At 41.6% G+C, this 14,077-nt stretch overlaps 1 protein-coding gene across 24 annotated transcripts in view; it reads left to right on the forward strand.

The window, feature by feature from the left end:
- The first annotated feature begins 1,234 nt into the window (after positions 1 to 1,234).
- The window catches only part of MYT1L (myelin transcription factor 1 like), a 403,856-nt gene continuing 391,013 nt past the window's right edge, over positions 1,235 to 14,077 (forward strand). For 3 of the 24 annotated variants that reach the window (XM_072771261.1, XM_072771271.1, XM_072771269.1), the window contains exon 1: positions 1,235 to 1,506. The gene's annotated coding sequence lies outside the window, so the exon portion shown is untranslated. Of the gene's footprint in view, positions 1,603 to 1,633; positions 1,739 to 6,337; positions 6,829 to 7,927; positions 8,129 to 8,361; positions 8,512 to 8,676; positions 8,702 to 9,278; positions 9,408 to 14,077 lie in introns of those variants that run through there. The other 21 variants (XM_072771280.1, XM_072771277.1, XM_072771270.1 and 18 more) reach the window with 11 other exon arrangements.

Here is a 14,077-nt window from a genome sequence, read left to right on the forward strand (position 1 = left end):
TGGTTGCAAATGTTTGAAACAGAAATAGGTTGCATTTCAGAGTCCAACTGTGAGCCTGTGAAGCAGCTAGCGTTCTCTCAAGGTCTGTTGCCTCGGAATCGGTTAGAAATTATTGTATTTAGGTGTAAAATGGTGACTTGGTCTTTCAGGCGGCTTGAGTTTATAACTGGCCCTTTTACCCTGAGACTTATCAGCTACCTCCTTCCCCAAAAGAATGACAGAGGTAAGTTCGGTTTCACAATAACGGTGCTGTCAGGCAGGCAGTCTGCATGTGAGCAGCAGAAAATGAGAAGAATCGAACAATCCCTTCCCATCCCCCCACCCCGGCCACGCGCACACACACTCGCACACACGCGCGCACACACGCACACACATGCACACCCACCCACATGCACACACATACTCCAACACCAGTCGGTTAAGGGGAAAAAGGGCGATACCTTTTTAAAAAACGAAAGGCAGTAAGCCATTATTAGCAAGAGCTATATTGAGCATGCTTGCCAGACAGGCAGCAAAGCCGAGCTCCAGTTCCGCCCAGACATGTGCCTTGCCATTTTCATTTTAATCAGCCTGCTCAGGATGGCTGCTGATTCATTTTGCAGGATGTCCCCCTGGGAGTCAAGGTGGAAGCCTGAGGCGAGCTGCTACTGCATCAGGGCAGCACAGAACATCAGACAGGGAGAGTGGGGGCGAGGAGGAGACAGGAGATCCCACACTCCACATTCCAGATTTCAAGATGGCTATTTAAAAATCCTTCCCGAGACCAAGTGCACTACAGAAAATATAATGAAACAAAAATAAAGAAAAAATATGTCACATTGTCATTTCATTATCAAACCAACCCCCTCCGATGAAACACACACACACACACACACACACACACACATGCGCATTTCCACAGAATGCCTTGAAATTCTAGTTTTCTTCATGGTCACTGTAAACTGCTATATATATATATATATATATATATATATATATATATATATATATTCATATTTACCTGGTAACTAGCTGGGGTGGTGTACCTGATTTAGCTGGAGACTTTGATTTGTGGGATTGACAACCTTATTATGCACTGAGCTTATTATTGATATTATTCTGCTCTCGGTTGCCATGGCCACCTTGTGAGAGACATTCAATTTTCTCTCTTCCATCATCATTATCTATGAGGCCATCTGTTGTGGAAAATGAATTCAGCCTCATTTGCATGACTGATAAGCAATTTTTTTTTTATCTATTTAACAGAAGGTCATATGCCGGGGATTTGGAGCTCGTGAAAAAAAAATGTGGAGAAAAAAAAAGCATATCGAGAGCATGAGTGGGAGTGTGTGCATCAGGGGACGCATGTGGAAGTGAAACAGATCCCTCAGGCCCGCGAGCCGATCGCGCTGCGTTTGTCAGTCCTGCCCGGGCGACATTTTTTCCCTAAGCTACTGCACACTAAAGCAGAGAGAGAGCTTTCCTCGCAGCCTTCTTGAAGCCCCCTGATTTTTTTATTCATTGTTGGTGGGTGTATTTTATTTTACGTTTTATTCCCTGGACTATGGGTTATGGTGTCAATATTCACTGAAGACAAAAAGCAACCTTTTCTGCATCTCGGTGGTAGGCATATTCCTCATCCTCCTTTCAAACTTGTGGTGGAAAAGGGTTTTCTTTTCTTCTGGTGTCTATTGAGCCAGCACAGTTGACAGCATTGAGTTGGTCGTTAACTTGTGAGCGGTTGTGGTCATGTTGTGAGGTATGTGATCTTCGTTAGGTTAATTCTGTGGACCTGGTGGACAGCGTATGTTTTACCGTAGTCCAGGGGCTGGTGCTGCAGTGCCTATTGTTTGCTCCTTTTTAAAGTTATTTTTACAGCATGGCTGGGAGCTGAAATGTTCCTGGGCTAGAGAGTTTGTGAGCCACAGAAGTCTGTCTTTACAGCAAAATGGGTATTAAGATGCATGCCTTAACTGTGATGTTGTTTATTTAAAAAAAAAAAAACTTGCTGCATGGACAATACTTGGATGATTTGCGGGCACTGAAACAAAAACTTCCCAGAGACTTTACTGGGTTACTTTCCATTACAAATGAAGCAGAGCATTGTTACAAAGGCTGTTAAAACATTCGATATTCTTGCTGTGATGTTACATTTTGCCTAATGGTGAGAAAGTTGACTTATATGGTCTAAACTGAGAAACTCAAAGATTTTTAACTATTACCTAAATGTCTGAAGTTCATAGTGATGAAACATTATTTCAATTGTAACAGAAATATGTCTTCTCATGCAACTTACATTAATAAACTAGAAGTCCAGACTGCAAACTTTAGTTTCAAGATAGGTCATAATAAGGAAATAAATAGATATGCAAATATTCATATGATAGTTATTCGAACTATAGAGCATTGAATTTGACTTTAGTATTAAATTAGCCATGACAATTTCTTGTACCACTAAAACTCTACTATATAATACTGTAGAATTTTAAGTTATTTATTTACTTTGAGTAAAAATATTTTTCCTAAGAGCTTTTGTGTTTGAGTGTATTTTACTGAACAAAATTAACTTCACAGACAAAAGCACCCTACCACCACCCTTATAGGCATAAGGGAGTCTTTCTAATTGTTCAACTTCATAAAAGTTATGCAGCTTTCTAAACGATAAATAGAGCATGTCTGCCATGCAGATAAAAATGTGATTACTTTTTTTAAAAAAGTGTTTTGCACAATATTCCCTTTTGAAAAACAGCTCCATTGCATTCCCGTAAGTTTTCACCTCTTCAGAACTTTGAATGCAAAGTGTTGATTGTATATCATATACACGACTAAGTGACACGTTCTAGGAAAAAGGAAGTTTATTTTTTTTTCTAATTGACCTGAAGGAAAGTGTATGATTCTATGCTCTCAAGTACAATAGGTTAATTGGTTGAAATTCTCCACAAGGTTGAACTGTAGTGACATATTTTCTTTATTAAAGACAATAGACGGTTGCTGATATGCTTGTATAATAATTTTTTACTTGATGGCACTTTTAAAAAACTCTTGCCACAGTATCACGGATGACTTATAAGCAAAGCAGCTGTTATGTAATCCTTCCTTTTAAAATCAGCCATTTTTTTTTATATTTTAGCTCGAGTATTACAGAAATGATTTCACTCTAGTAATTTCACACTTAGTAAGTTCAAAACAATAAAAGCCCGATAGTTTGTGAAGATTATTTAAAGTGACATCACTTTTCTCAGAGGACTGTAGTTGAATCACGGTAACGTGATACCTGGATCTATATTATAATAGGAAGGATTATGCTGGTGCTTTTTGATCAGTACATGTCGTCTTCAGATTTGGAAAGCAGAATTGTCAACTTCTGAGCAAACTAGGAGGTAGCAGAGTTGGTTTTTCCTTCTCCCCCACCCCCCCAAAAAAAGTTAATTACCAATCTTGGTTGGGTTCTTCCTTGTCTCCCTGACATTTGACTGCTGCTAATTCACTGATTAATCTCATTAATGTGATTATAGTGGGATTTGGAGCTGGCTGCCATTGTTCTGTAGACAGTGCCATTCAGCCCGAGCACTTGCCACCTCATTCAGTTTTGCTGTGATTTTTCAAAGGCTGGTTGAGTGAGCCATTGTGAGCAGGGCTTCTCTCCCCTTCCCTTTCAGCACCGGGAGCTGTCCGCTGCTGATAGCAATTACGTTCAGCCCTGACTGACTTTCCACTAGTTTACTGGCAACGTAAAAATGGCTCACTTTCATCACCTTGATGATTGTGCTCCTTGAGGTAGGAGCAAGAGCAGCCTTTATGGTCACAATTGGGTGTTTTGAAGATGGTGGCAGAAAAGATATGCAATCTCTGTGTTTTACTCTGCACATAAGAATTTCACCCCACTTTCCAAATTGCCAAACATTAGGATTTCATTAAAATCACTTGCCTAAGTATACAATGGTGCATTGGAAAACTGTAAACACTAGGTAGACATGTTTTTCAGATGGAAAAGCTTTTTGTAATGGAAAGGTATGTAATTACTGATAGACATTTATTTTGGAAACGATAAGCCAGGACCATCAAGATGAACCAGCAAGACAGGAAGTATACATGAAGCATAAATGTCAACTTCTCATGAGTTAAACTTGCATCCTGCCGCGAAACTTGGGCTGATTTTGTGTATGTGTGTTAGAAGCTGAGATCAAAGTTAAAGGCCCAATGATCTGTAGACCATGTATGTGTGCTGTAACAAAATTCCTAAAGGAATATGAGCACAGAATTTCCTTTCAGACTATAAATATAGAACAAGCATGATTTCAGGAAAATGTGGGCACTTTCAGAAAAGGGGCCCCTTCAGTCTATGCCTTCCATTGTTCCTGTTCTGTTTTTCACCTAGCTTATTTTTTTTTACTGTCTTGAAAATATTTATATTCCATACTTTACTATTGAATATGCCTGATGTTTTATGCCTGTTGTCTATGCCAATTTTCAGTAGACTAAGAAAAGGGAATAAGTTATTTTGTAACTTCAAGGCTTTTTAAAGTTTTTCTATTTGTTAAAACTATACTTAAAATTTAGACTTAATCTATTTGTTGATTTGCTTTTAGAAATACTTCACATGTGTGATTAAAAAATCCAAACCAGTTTTCTGTGAAAAAAATTATTTTGTTGCCTAAATAATATTTTCAAAGTCACATGGGTAAACCAGATTTCCAACTCTACCTGTAGGATAATCTGAGGGAGAGGTATTGTCATAAGAAACATGGTATAATCACCCAAAATACGTTGTTTACTTATTATATATTTTGATGGCTACATTTTTAACTTCAAACAACTTAGCATTTTAGTTACTCTTGAATATTTTATATTAAGAAGCCCACTCAGTGAGATAAGAGGGACTAGCAAGACACTTTTTGGTGAAGGCAGCCCTGCCCTGACACTGAAGGGTAGCTCATTGGGTTGTCCTTTTGAGTTCAGGGCTACAATTCCAATCAATAACTAGATTTTCAAATGCATCTACTACTTAGCCTTAAAGTCTGCCTTGATGCAAAGTCTCACCAGCAGTCTGTACAGGAAGCGAATGAATGGTAGATTCAGAAACAAAGATCTTTAGTTTTGGCAAATTCTTATAATCTAATTACTTATTATAATTTGATTACAAAAAAAATAATTTGATTACAATAGTATTATGCACTTTCTTATGTTCAAGTTTTTTTAAAAAGCCCTTTATACAAATGTCTTCTTCTTCTTCTTCTTCTTCTTCTTCTTCTTCTTCTTCTTCTTCTTCTTCTTCTTCTTCTTCTTTTTCTTCTTCTTCTTCTTCTTCTTCTTCTTCTTCTTCTTCTTCTTCTTCTTCTTTTGAAAATATGTGTGGCATTCCCCATGAAGGAGTAATGGAGGCTAAACTTGAACAAAACTTGCAAATGATTAACATATTTTTCAGCAGGCCAAGTTTCACCATAGTATATTCTTTACCACAACACTGTACCTGGCACTGGTCTACATTTATTCCAAACTGAACTAAAGAGAAAAGATATCACAAACTTAAAATTGTGTGTGTGTGTATAAAATTATTTTTTTAAATTTTATTTTGAAGTGGTGGACATAAGGCACATCCAAATATCATGTGTGGTTGATGTAAAAAAAAAGATATTTTACATTGGCGTACACCACAAATTAGAAATAATGCCTATAATGGCCATAACTTATACAAGAAATCACACTAAATACTCTACTTTTGTAGTGATCTGTTGTACGATTTTCCTGATACCAGATTATTTTAAGGCAGCAGCTATACATTTCCCATCAGTGGGCTGTATTTCAATGCAACATGGTTTCAGTTTGGAGTATGCTTTGTGTCCTGTCTTCTCTCTCTCTCTCTCTCTCTCTGTCTCTCTTTCTGTCTCTCTCCCTCTCTCTCTCTCTCCCTGCCTCTCCCTCTCCCCCTCCTTCTCCCCTCCTCTCCCTCTCTCTTTAACTCTGTTCCTGTTTGTCTGTTGTTGCCTCCCTCTCTTCTGTCTGTGTCTCTTTCACACCTGCATTGTTCAAGCATACACAATGATTTTTTCTATGCCTGTTTTCACAATGAAACTGTTTTAAGCTTTGACATCATAATGAGTCCTCAGGGTATCTGTAGAAGTAATCAGAGATGGCAGAGAAAATGTAAGCCAGGTGTTATAAAACTAGAAAGAACACACAAATGCTTATTTATTATATGAAGAAATACTGATAAGCATTGCTGTATTGGGCTCTTCTGTTAGCAGATTTTTCCTAAAATGTATCTCTTTAAAAAAAATCCCTACTCCCCACGTGGTGATTATTGGAAAAGTTGGGAGGGGGAGGAAAATATTTTAGTCTAAGTGTAAGGGGTGTTGTGCTGCGAGAACACAGAATGGTACAGGGCATTCTCCTAAAGCGATCCTCGCTCTCAGACTGCAGTGATTTCCAGCAGGGCTGGATGGGAAGGGAACGGTGGGCTCTGTAGTAACCAGCATGTCTGGTCTCAACACGTCAGGCAAGAGGCTCGGGATGTAGAGGAATCACGTCTGAAAGGCAGACTGAGGTGCTCTCGGTAACTTCAGACTTCGGAGCCGTCCCCCCCCCTCGGAAACCACGGTCAGCATCGTGCTCTGTGGAAAAGCCTGCAGTGGTTTATCACCGGTGGTGGTTCTGCCCTAGACTCTCCGTCTACACAGTGAGCTGACGGTGACGGCGCTGGAGGGCAGGGGCGGATGGAGTGGGGATGTATAGGGAGAGGCGATCAACACGTGCCATGGGCTCTCCACAGCAGAAATAGCCCTGCATGTGTGGAGAAATAGACTGCGGAACAGCGTTTTGCTTCATGGCCACCAACTCTTCTGCAAAAAGGTATCTCTTTCTTTCTCTTCCAAGCTTGTGTATAATTTATCTGGTTGTTGTAACTTCCAGCTCTTTGGAATGATTTCACTTGATCTCTTAAGCACTTGGGCACATAGTTGTTTCCCTGCCTACCTGACTATCTGCAGCTTGCGTGATGACAAATTCTAACACTTCCTAAAATCGCATGGTCTGGTGTGCAGAGGAGCCAACAATGGACTCTTTCTCCAACAGAGCTGGTCCTTCAGGATCATATCGTTGTGGGCAGGCACCCGATATACCCGCATGCAGCTGGAGTTGTCATTAAACAGAAGTCTGTGTCTGCAAGGCTAGTGTCCAGGGGGAGGAGTGGGAGGTGCTAAGTAGCCTTTGTGATTTAATGTGGACTTTCATAGTGGTGAGTGTTATAACAGAGGTTTGCAGGGAGTGCAGTGGCACAGTCACTGCTGGACGAAAGCTTTTATTGCTCGACCCAAGGAGCTATCTATAAAATCAGCACTTTCTTTTTTTTTTTTTTTTTTTTTTTACGGGGAAAATGCTAATGAAAGTCATATATCTATGTTCCTTTCTGTATTTTTGAAATCTCATTTGGTCTCGCCTTTTCTGATCAGAACTTTTTCTGGTATTTTTTCCCCTTCAGACAAGACCCCAAGACTGATGATGTTTTAACTTTCTTGGAGAAAGAGTTTTATGTCTTTTGTTTTAAGCGAAAGTGATAAAAGAAGCTCCTACTGAAGCAGAGCATAGTGTGGTTGGCAACCCCGGAGAGGTTTAGGAGTCAGTTCCAGTTAACTCTTGTGTAACTGTTCTCTCCTTTGAAATGCCAGGGCAGGCTTCCGAACCTCTTTTTTGTTTTGTTTTTAATGCTAAGCGGTGGCACCGTGCACAATACCGTAGGTGCAGCCGACCTGATGAGGTTTCTGTAGCCACAGCGTGGATTTGCCATAGCATCGATGATGGGGGCGGGGGGGGGGATGTTTTTAGATCTACTGCCTCCCCGGCAACTGCTCCCGGCCTGACTGTGGTATTTACAGTTCTCATCTATTACATTGAATACGGCACTGCACATGATACACATTCTGCTCTAGAGATTTAGGGGCCTGTGGGTACAATGTAAGAAGCATACAGCATGCATCCCCAATCTTGTCTGACTGTGTTGCAGGCTTAATAAACAGGAAGGTTAGAAATTACTGGTTTAATCCACAGCTATCACTTGAAAAATATCTAGCTCAGCGCTGAAGTTCCCTCCCGTACTAGGATTTGGGGAAATGGATATGTTTGGTAGTGCTTAGAGGATGCAGCCTGCCACAGGGTAAGTGAGCGGTGAGCTGGTGCTGCTCTGCGGGCCCGGCCTCCCCGGGAGCCGCTGCCTGATGCCCAGCTCGGCCGCCGAGGCGCGGCCCCCTCCGCCAGGCAGCGCGGCACGCATGACAGCCTGGCCGGCGTTTAGTGGTGTCAACTTATTAATTTCCATCTTCGACTTCAGGCCTGTTAGTTTCCTGTCTGAAAGCATTATTACTTTTGTCCATGTGGCAAAATAATTAGCATACAGATGAGCGGTGGCCCGGCGTCTGAGCGCCGGTAGAGAGAAGATGTGCAGTGCAAAGTTGATTGGATGAATGCAGAACAAATGGTGGGCGTTCGGGAGCATTAGAGGAGTTCTGGAGTCCTGGAGCGGGGTGCGGGATTTTCTGGGTGAGTCCCCAAGATGGAAGGCAGGGTGGCTAACACGGGGACGGCTGCTTGTCAGACGCCGGCCTAGCCGGAGCAGCCGGGCCGGGCGGGCGGGGGGGGGGGGGTGCCCTGCAGCCACAGACCATGCATCTGGGCATCTGGACCACTTTGTTTTGCGGCGCTCCAGGTCTCCCTCTGATGCTCGCCGCAGGTAAATATGTCCTGTCCTCCTTGTTGTTTCCAGAGCGGTGGCGGTGGCTCCGCTCCCCAAAGTGGAGCAAAGTTCAACTCCTCCTGGTCAGTAACAAAAGAACAGTCGTTGGCTGCTGCTCTGGGCTAGTCGCTTCATCCATCTTCCCTCCCGAGTCCCGAGCGCACACTCCCCGCGCAGGGGGCCCTGCTTCCAGAGCTCACAGCAGCCGCAAGTCAAGGTGTTTAATTAATATTTTCTGCAACAGTGTCTCCAGACCAGTCAGATGAGCTGCCGCCGTTTCAGGTTGAGCCCAGACATAATTAGTTTTGCCCGGTATATATTTTTCCTAGCTGGAAGAGGGGTTTAGCTCATTTAACCAGCAACTCACCGGAGCTTGTGAGAATCGAACTCAAGTTTGTACCAATTCTTCAGGATCCACAGACAGGAGATATAAAAACTGGCACAGCCTCTGATACTTTCGGTTCTTTTCGGAAGAAAATGGAAACTGGTTTCACAAACCGGCGTCCTGAGTTGGGGAATAAGGCTCAGCTTGCTGGAATCCCAGTGCTCTGTGGTCACCAGTGACACACATTTCTTATATAATTCTCTCACTGTAATACTGCAATATGGGTGGTTTAGTATCTACTTAAATATACTTACCTCTCCGGGAATTCTCCGACACATAGTTCTCTCTTATTTTCATAATTTTTACTCTCCTTGAAAGGTAAGCTTTTCATTTAAACTGACCTAATTATTTTGTGTGTTTCTGAGGTGGAACTCAAGTAGGAATTACTATCCTTGAACTGCCTATTGACAGTTTCTTAAATATAGCAGATCACTTAAGGATTTTATTTTGCTTCTATTTTTACGCTGGCTTGCTTTCATTTCTTTTCCTTTCCTTTTTCCTTTCCTTTCCTTTCCTTTCCTTTCCTTTCCTTTCCTTTCCTTTCCTTTCCTTTCCTTTCCTTTCCTTTTTTTAAAGAGTTGCTTTCCTTCAGCTGTTTGCCTTAGACAATGACAGCAATCATTTGACAGAAAATGCAACTTTTTGGAGGGTCATTTCTTCTGTTTAAAGAAACTATGCCTTTCTCAAAAAGAAAAAAAAACAACTCTCTTACGGAGAAACTAAACCTCAAACACAAGGTGTCGGGGAAACATATTAACCCTTTGTGGGAAGCTCCTGACACTTGGTTTTAATCATTCCCCCCATCCCCCCACCCCCACCCCTGCCCTTGCTGTAAGTTTCTCAATACTCACACGGAGCTCTTTATTTTTTTGCATAATAGATGAATTCTCTACTTTTATATCTATCAAAAACCTTTTTTTCTTAAATTTTGTTTTTCAATTTGCTAATAGCAGTTGAGGTTTTTATTGAACCCAACAGTATTAAATACCAAATTGTTCTCAGATTTGTGAACTCTTATCTACAGAAAATAAATATTTCTGTTATTTCTCCATGCTGTATTTCATTTTAGCACAGAGCCAAGCTTTCCCCGATTAAAATAACTCCTTTTAGTTTGGTGATGGGTTATAACTTTCTTGGGGCAAAATATGAGCATTAGTTTTTACTCTCAATGTGTCCATTTACAAACAGAAGGGAGCACTGGCGTGTCACCTACCAGTCTTCCTTTGTGCCTGGCTGCCCCTCAGAGGTGTAGTCCAGCTTCTTTCAAGGGCCAAAATTATGTCACATGAGTTTCCACTTGACAGACTCACTTTATGCCATTATCTGTCACATTAGCTCTCAGGCACTGTGGAGTTGGGAAGGGCTTGCCTTCAAAGACAATGAAAGAACGAAGTCCCCCAGCTAGAAATATGGTGATGTTCACCTGCCTGGGAGTGTGATTTCTAAGGGAATCTCCCTTCCTCCCTCCTTCTTTTCTTTCTTTCTTTCTTTCTTTCTTTCTTTCTTTCTTTCTTTCTTTCGTATTTTTTTGCTGGTGTTGTTTACATCTAAGGTTGAAGATCAACTTCGGAAAGGCAAGCAGCTTTCCATAGCAAATTTTTAAAGCAATCAGTGAGATGCCAAAATATTAGTCAGAAATCAGGCCCTCTTGGCCTCACTGGGGAAGAGTGGCTGGCGGAGGGGCCGGCTTCCGCCCTGTGGGGTCTGTTCTGTGCCATGGGCGCCCCAAGGGCCAGTCTCCGCCAGGGCTCCCGTGGATTGTGAATGAAGATGGGTTTAAATATTTTCTTCCAAGAGGTTGTTTGGCCTTATTTCTTTAAAATTGTGTACTGTGATGTATTCTTGCACTCCCAGGAGTACTTAATCTTTTCAAAGGTTTTGCAAGTGAGGGTGTATATGTGTTTTTAAAACGCCAGTGTGAAAGTGTTGCATGTAAATGATAATATTTGAGCCATTGGGTTAATACGTGTACCATGTAAACCTGCTTCGGATAGATTTGTGTACTCGTTAATAGAGCTGGAAGGAACTTTATGGCTCAATATTACATACTGACTGCTTTTTTTTTTTTTTTTTTTTTTTTTTACTAAACTCTGCTCTAGTCTCAAATTGCTCTAGAGAAATGTCTTTAAGATTATCGGACACTTGCTTGAGATATTTTCAGGTTTGGAATGTCAGGTTGAGGTCTCTAAATCAAACAACTCATGAATTAATAATGTATGGGGTGGGGGCTCTTTTTGGTACGTTGACAAAGATTTCCATCCTCGGATTTCTAGTTGCAAACACTGTTTTGGGTAGACCTTCATGCCATTACCTCAACCTAGACTCATAGTGTATTTTAATGGCACTCAACAAAATGGTTTTTTAAAAGTCAGCATTACCTCTCGACTCCAGGGCCTACTGCATCACTCGATCCTGAAAGGGATGGATAGTTCTTAGAGACTGAGTTTAAATTTGGCCCAGTCCCCTCCCACCCGGGTACATGTATGCCACTAGCCTGTGCCATCTGAACAGAAGCTGAGAGCACAGAGCATTGTCGCCATGAAACAATGCTAGCCAGACTGGTTGTGGAAATAATCGAGTCTGCAGGGCACCCCATAGAGAGCCATCAAATCAAGTCTGCTCTGGAGCTGTCTGCTAGATTGTGAACATTCAGAAATCAATGCTGCATCTGCTAGTGGACCCTCTGGTTCACTGAAACTCCCACCTGCCTAATGCATCTGGGCAAGAGCTTTTCAGAAACCAGTTTCCTTCAGGATAAATTTAATACGTCTTGAGGGCCAGGCACAAGCAAATTGATTCTATCTCTGCACCAGGAAAACTCATAAACATCTGTAAGAACACAGATTTTCAACAACCCCCGGATTAGGGGATGCGATTTTGTGAAATATCCCAAGCCTACTCCCTTCATACCTCATGCCAGCATGGCATTTTTTAATTAGGAAGTTGATTAAAAAGGGCACGATAGACCACGGATGTATGGTCCTTTGGCATCTATCCAGCTGTTTGTTGTCTGGGTCATGGAAAGTACTGCTCATCACCAGTTGCAGGAAAGAGGGGGGAATCATTATAAGCCTGAGGGATGGGAAGGTGAAATTGTCCTGATGTATGTGCTAATGGCAGTTGGTTGTAGCTTTAACCATAGAAGCCTCTTCTGCAGACAGACTTGCTGGCTTCCTTTATGAAACAGTGATCATTTGTACTTTGGACACACACAGCAACCGGATGTATTACGCTGAGGAATTCAGTGGTTCTGATGGCATGATAGGTCATAATTATTTGTGTTTTTTAAATTTACATTTATGTTTGACCTCATCTCCTGTAGTTTGGAGTGAACGGTGAGAGTTGCCAGAGAGGGCTGTGCTGTTTATCTCCAAGAGTGGCTGCTTTTTTTTTTTTTTTTTCTCTTCTCTTTTCTTTTCTCTAAGGGAAATTCCTTTCTTCACTGGTTTCTTTTCTTTTCTTTTTTTTTTTTTTTTTTTAAGGGCTTGGAGTACATTATCAGAAGAATAAAATTGTATGCCTAGCTGTCGTGCTCCTGTGGCCAGTATGGAATGAATAAGTTGCATGGTGTGGATTTAACCCCATCCACCCCTCGTGTGGTATGGGCACTTTCCCAAGCCCACGCATACCAAAGAAGTGGGAAGAGACACCCACCAGTGGGCTCTGACAAAGTGCTGACACCGAGACCACTCGTGTCTAGGGCAGACGTTAACTCGGGGTTCAAGATCAGGGGACGACGTCCTTCCCCAGGGGGATTTCGGCTGCTGGGGTAGTGATTCTTTCTTTTGTTCTTTTTCCCAGGGACCCTCCTTGCACATGGATTAATTATGTTTATAGTCTGCATTTTATAAGAGTTTAGTTAACAGCCTAGCTGGAGGCAGTAACAGTGATGGGCAGCCCAGGGGCTCCCCTCACCATCTTCTCCTGGAAGAAAAAGCATCAAAGTCAGGGTTGAAAATTCGGCAGCCCCTTCCTTCTTAGCACACTGACTGAGCACTTCACACAACGTGCGTGCACTGAGCACCTATTATGTCAAAGGAGCCAAAAGACATGCAACTGACAGTTCAATTTCTGACCCACAGTGATTCAGGGTGTGTGTGTGTGTGTGTGTATGTGTGTGTGTAAATTTTAGTAAGTGTATGTTCATGTACAATCTATAACATAAAATATGTAATACAGCTAATATTTGTGTATTATAATATACGTGTACAACATATGATATATGTTATATAATGTACACAATATGACATACATCATGTGTTATGTGTTATATTTATAGATTACATACAAATAGGTACTTATTTGAAATATAAATATAAATTTCTGATAAAGGATAATTTCAAAACCTTCCAGATCTACTTTTTCTTGAATACATTTTGAAATAGATGAAACCACTTTTCTGACTTAATAATAAGAGTAGGGTAAACATTGATCTTGCTTTCTTAGATGATTAATACTTCAGGGATCTGGGTGAGCATTCTGAAAATTAGCTCTCAATTACATAGCATTGTATAATCATATTTCCCTACTTAATTAAATATATGATTTGAGTTTATCATCTTCTTATAAAATTTGAGCTGAAATTTCCAACTTTGTGAGGGCTCTGCATCTCACTCCCGACCCACCAGTTTCTGTATTTACATGAGCCATCCCATCATGGTACGCAGTTGCGGTTGAAACAAGTCTTTGCTTACCTGGGAATGCATGAAACAGTAAACAAAATGCTATTTTGAGGAAGGAGTGTTGGCAAATGTCAGGTGTCTGTTTTGCAATTTCGGAACATCTCAAAGCTGTTGATCCCAGAGATCAACAACAGAACGTTTGCATATGGCGTGCTTAAGCCCTGGATTGAGGACTGAGGGCCAACCTCCCAAACAAACGGGGAGAGCCCTGAGTCCTGCTCGCTGCCCTCTGGCTTCCTCTGACATCAGCAGTTGGCCTCACGCCGGCAGCGAACCAGGCAGTGGCTTGGTCATCCACGGGCTCAT

The sequence above is a fragment of the Canis lupus genome, chromosome 12 (genome assembly GCF_048164855.1).
Source record: "Canis lupus baileyi chromosome 12, mCanLup2.hap1, whole genome shotgun sequence".
Classification (NCBI taxonomy): Eukaryota; Metazoa; Chordata; class Mammalia; order Carnivora; family Canidae; genus Canis; species Canis lupus.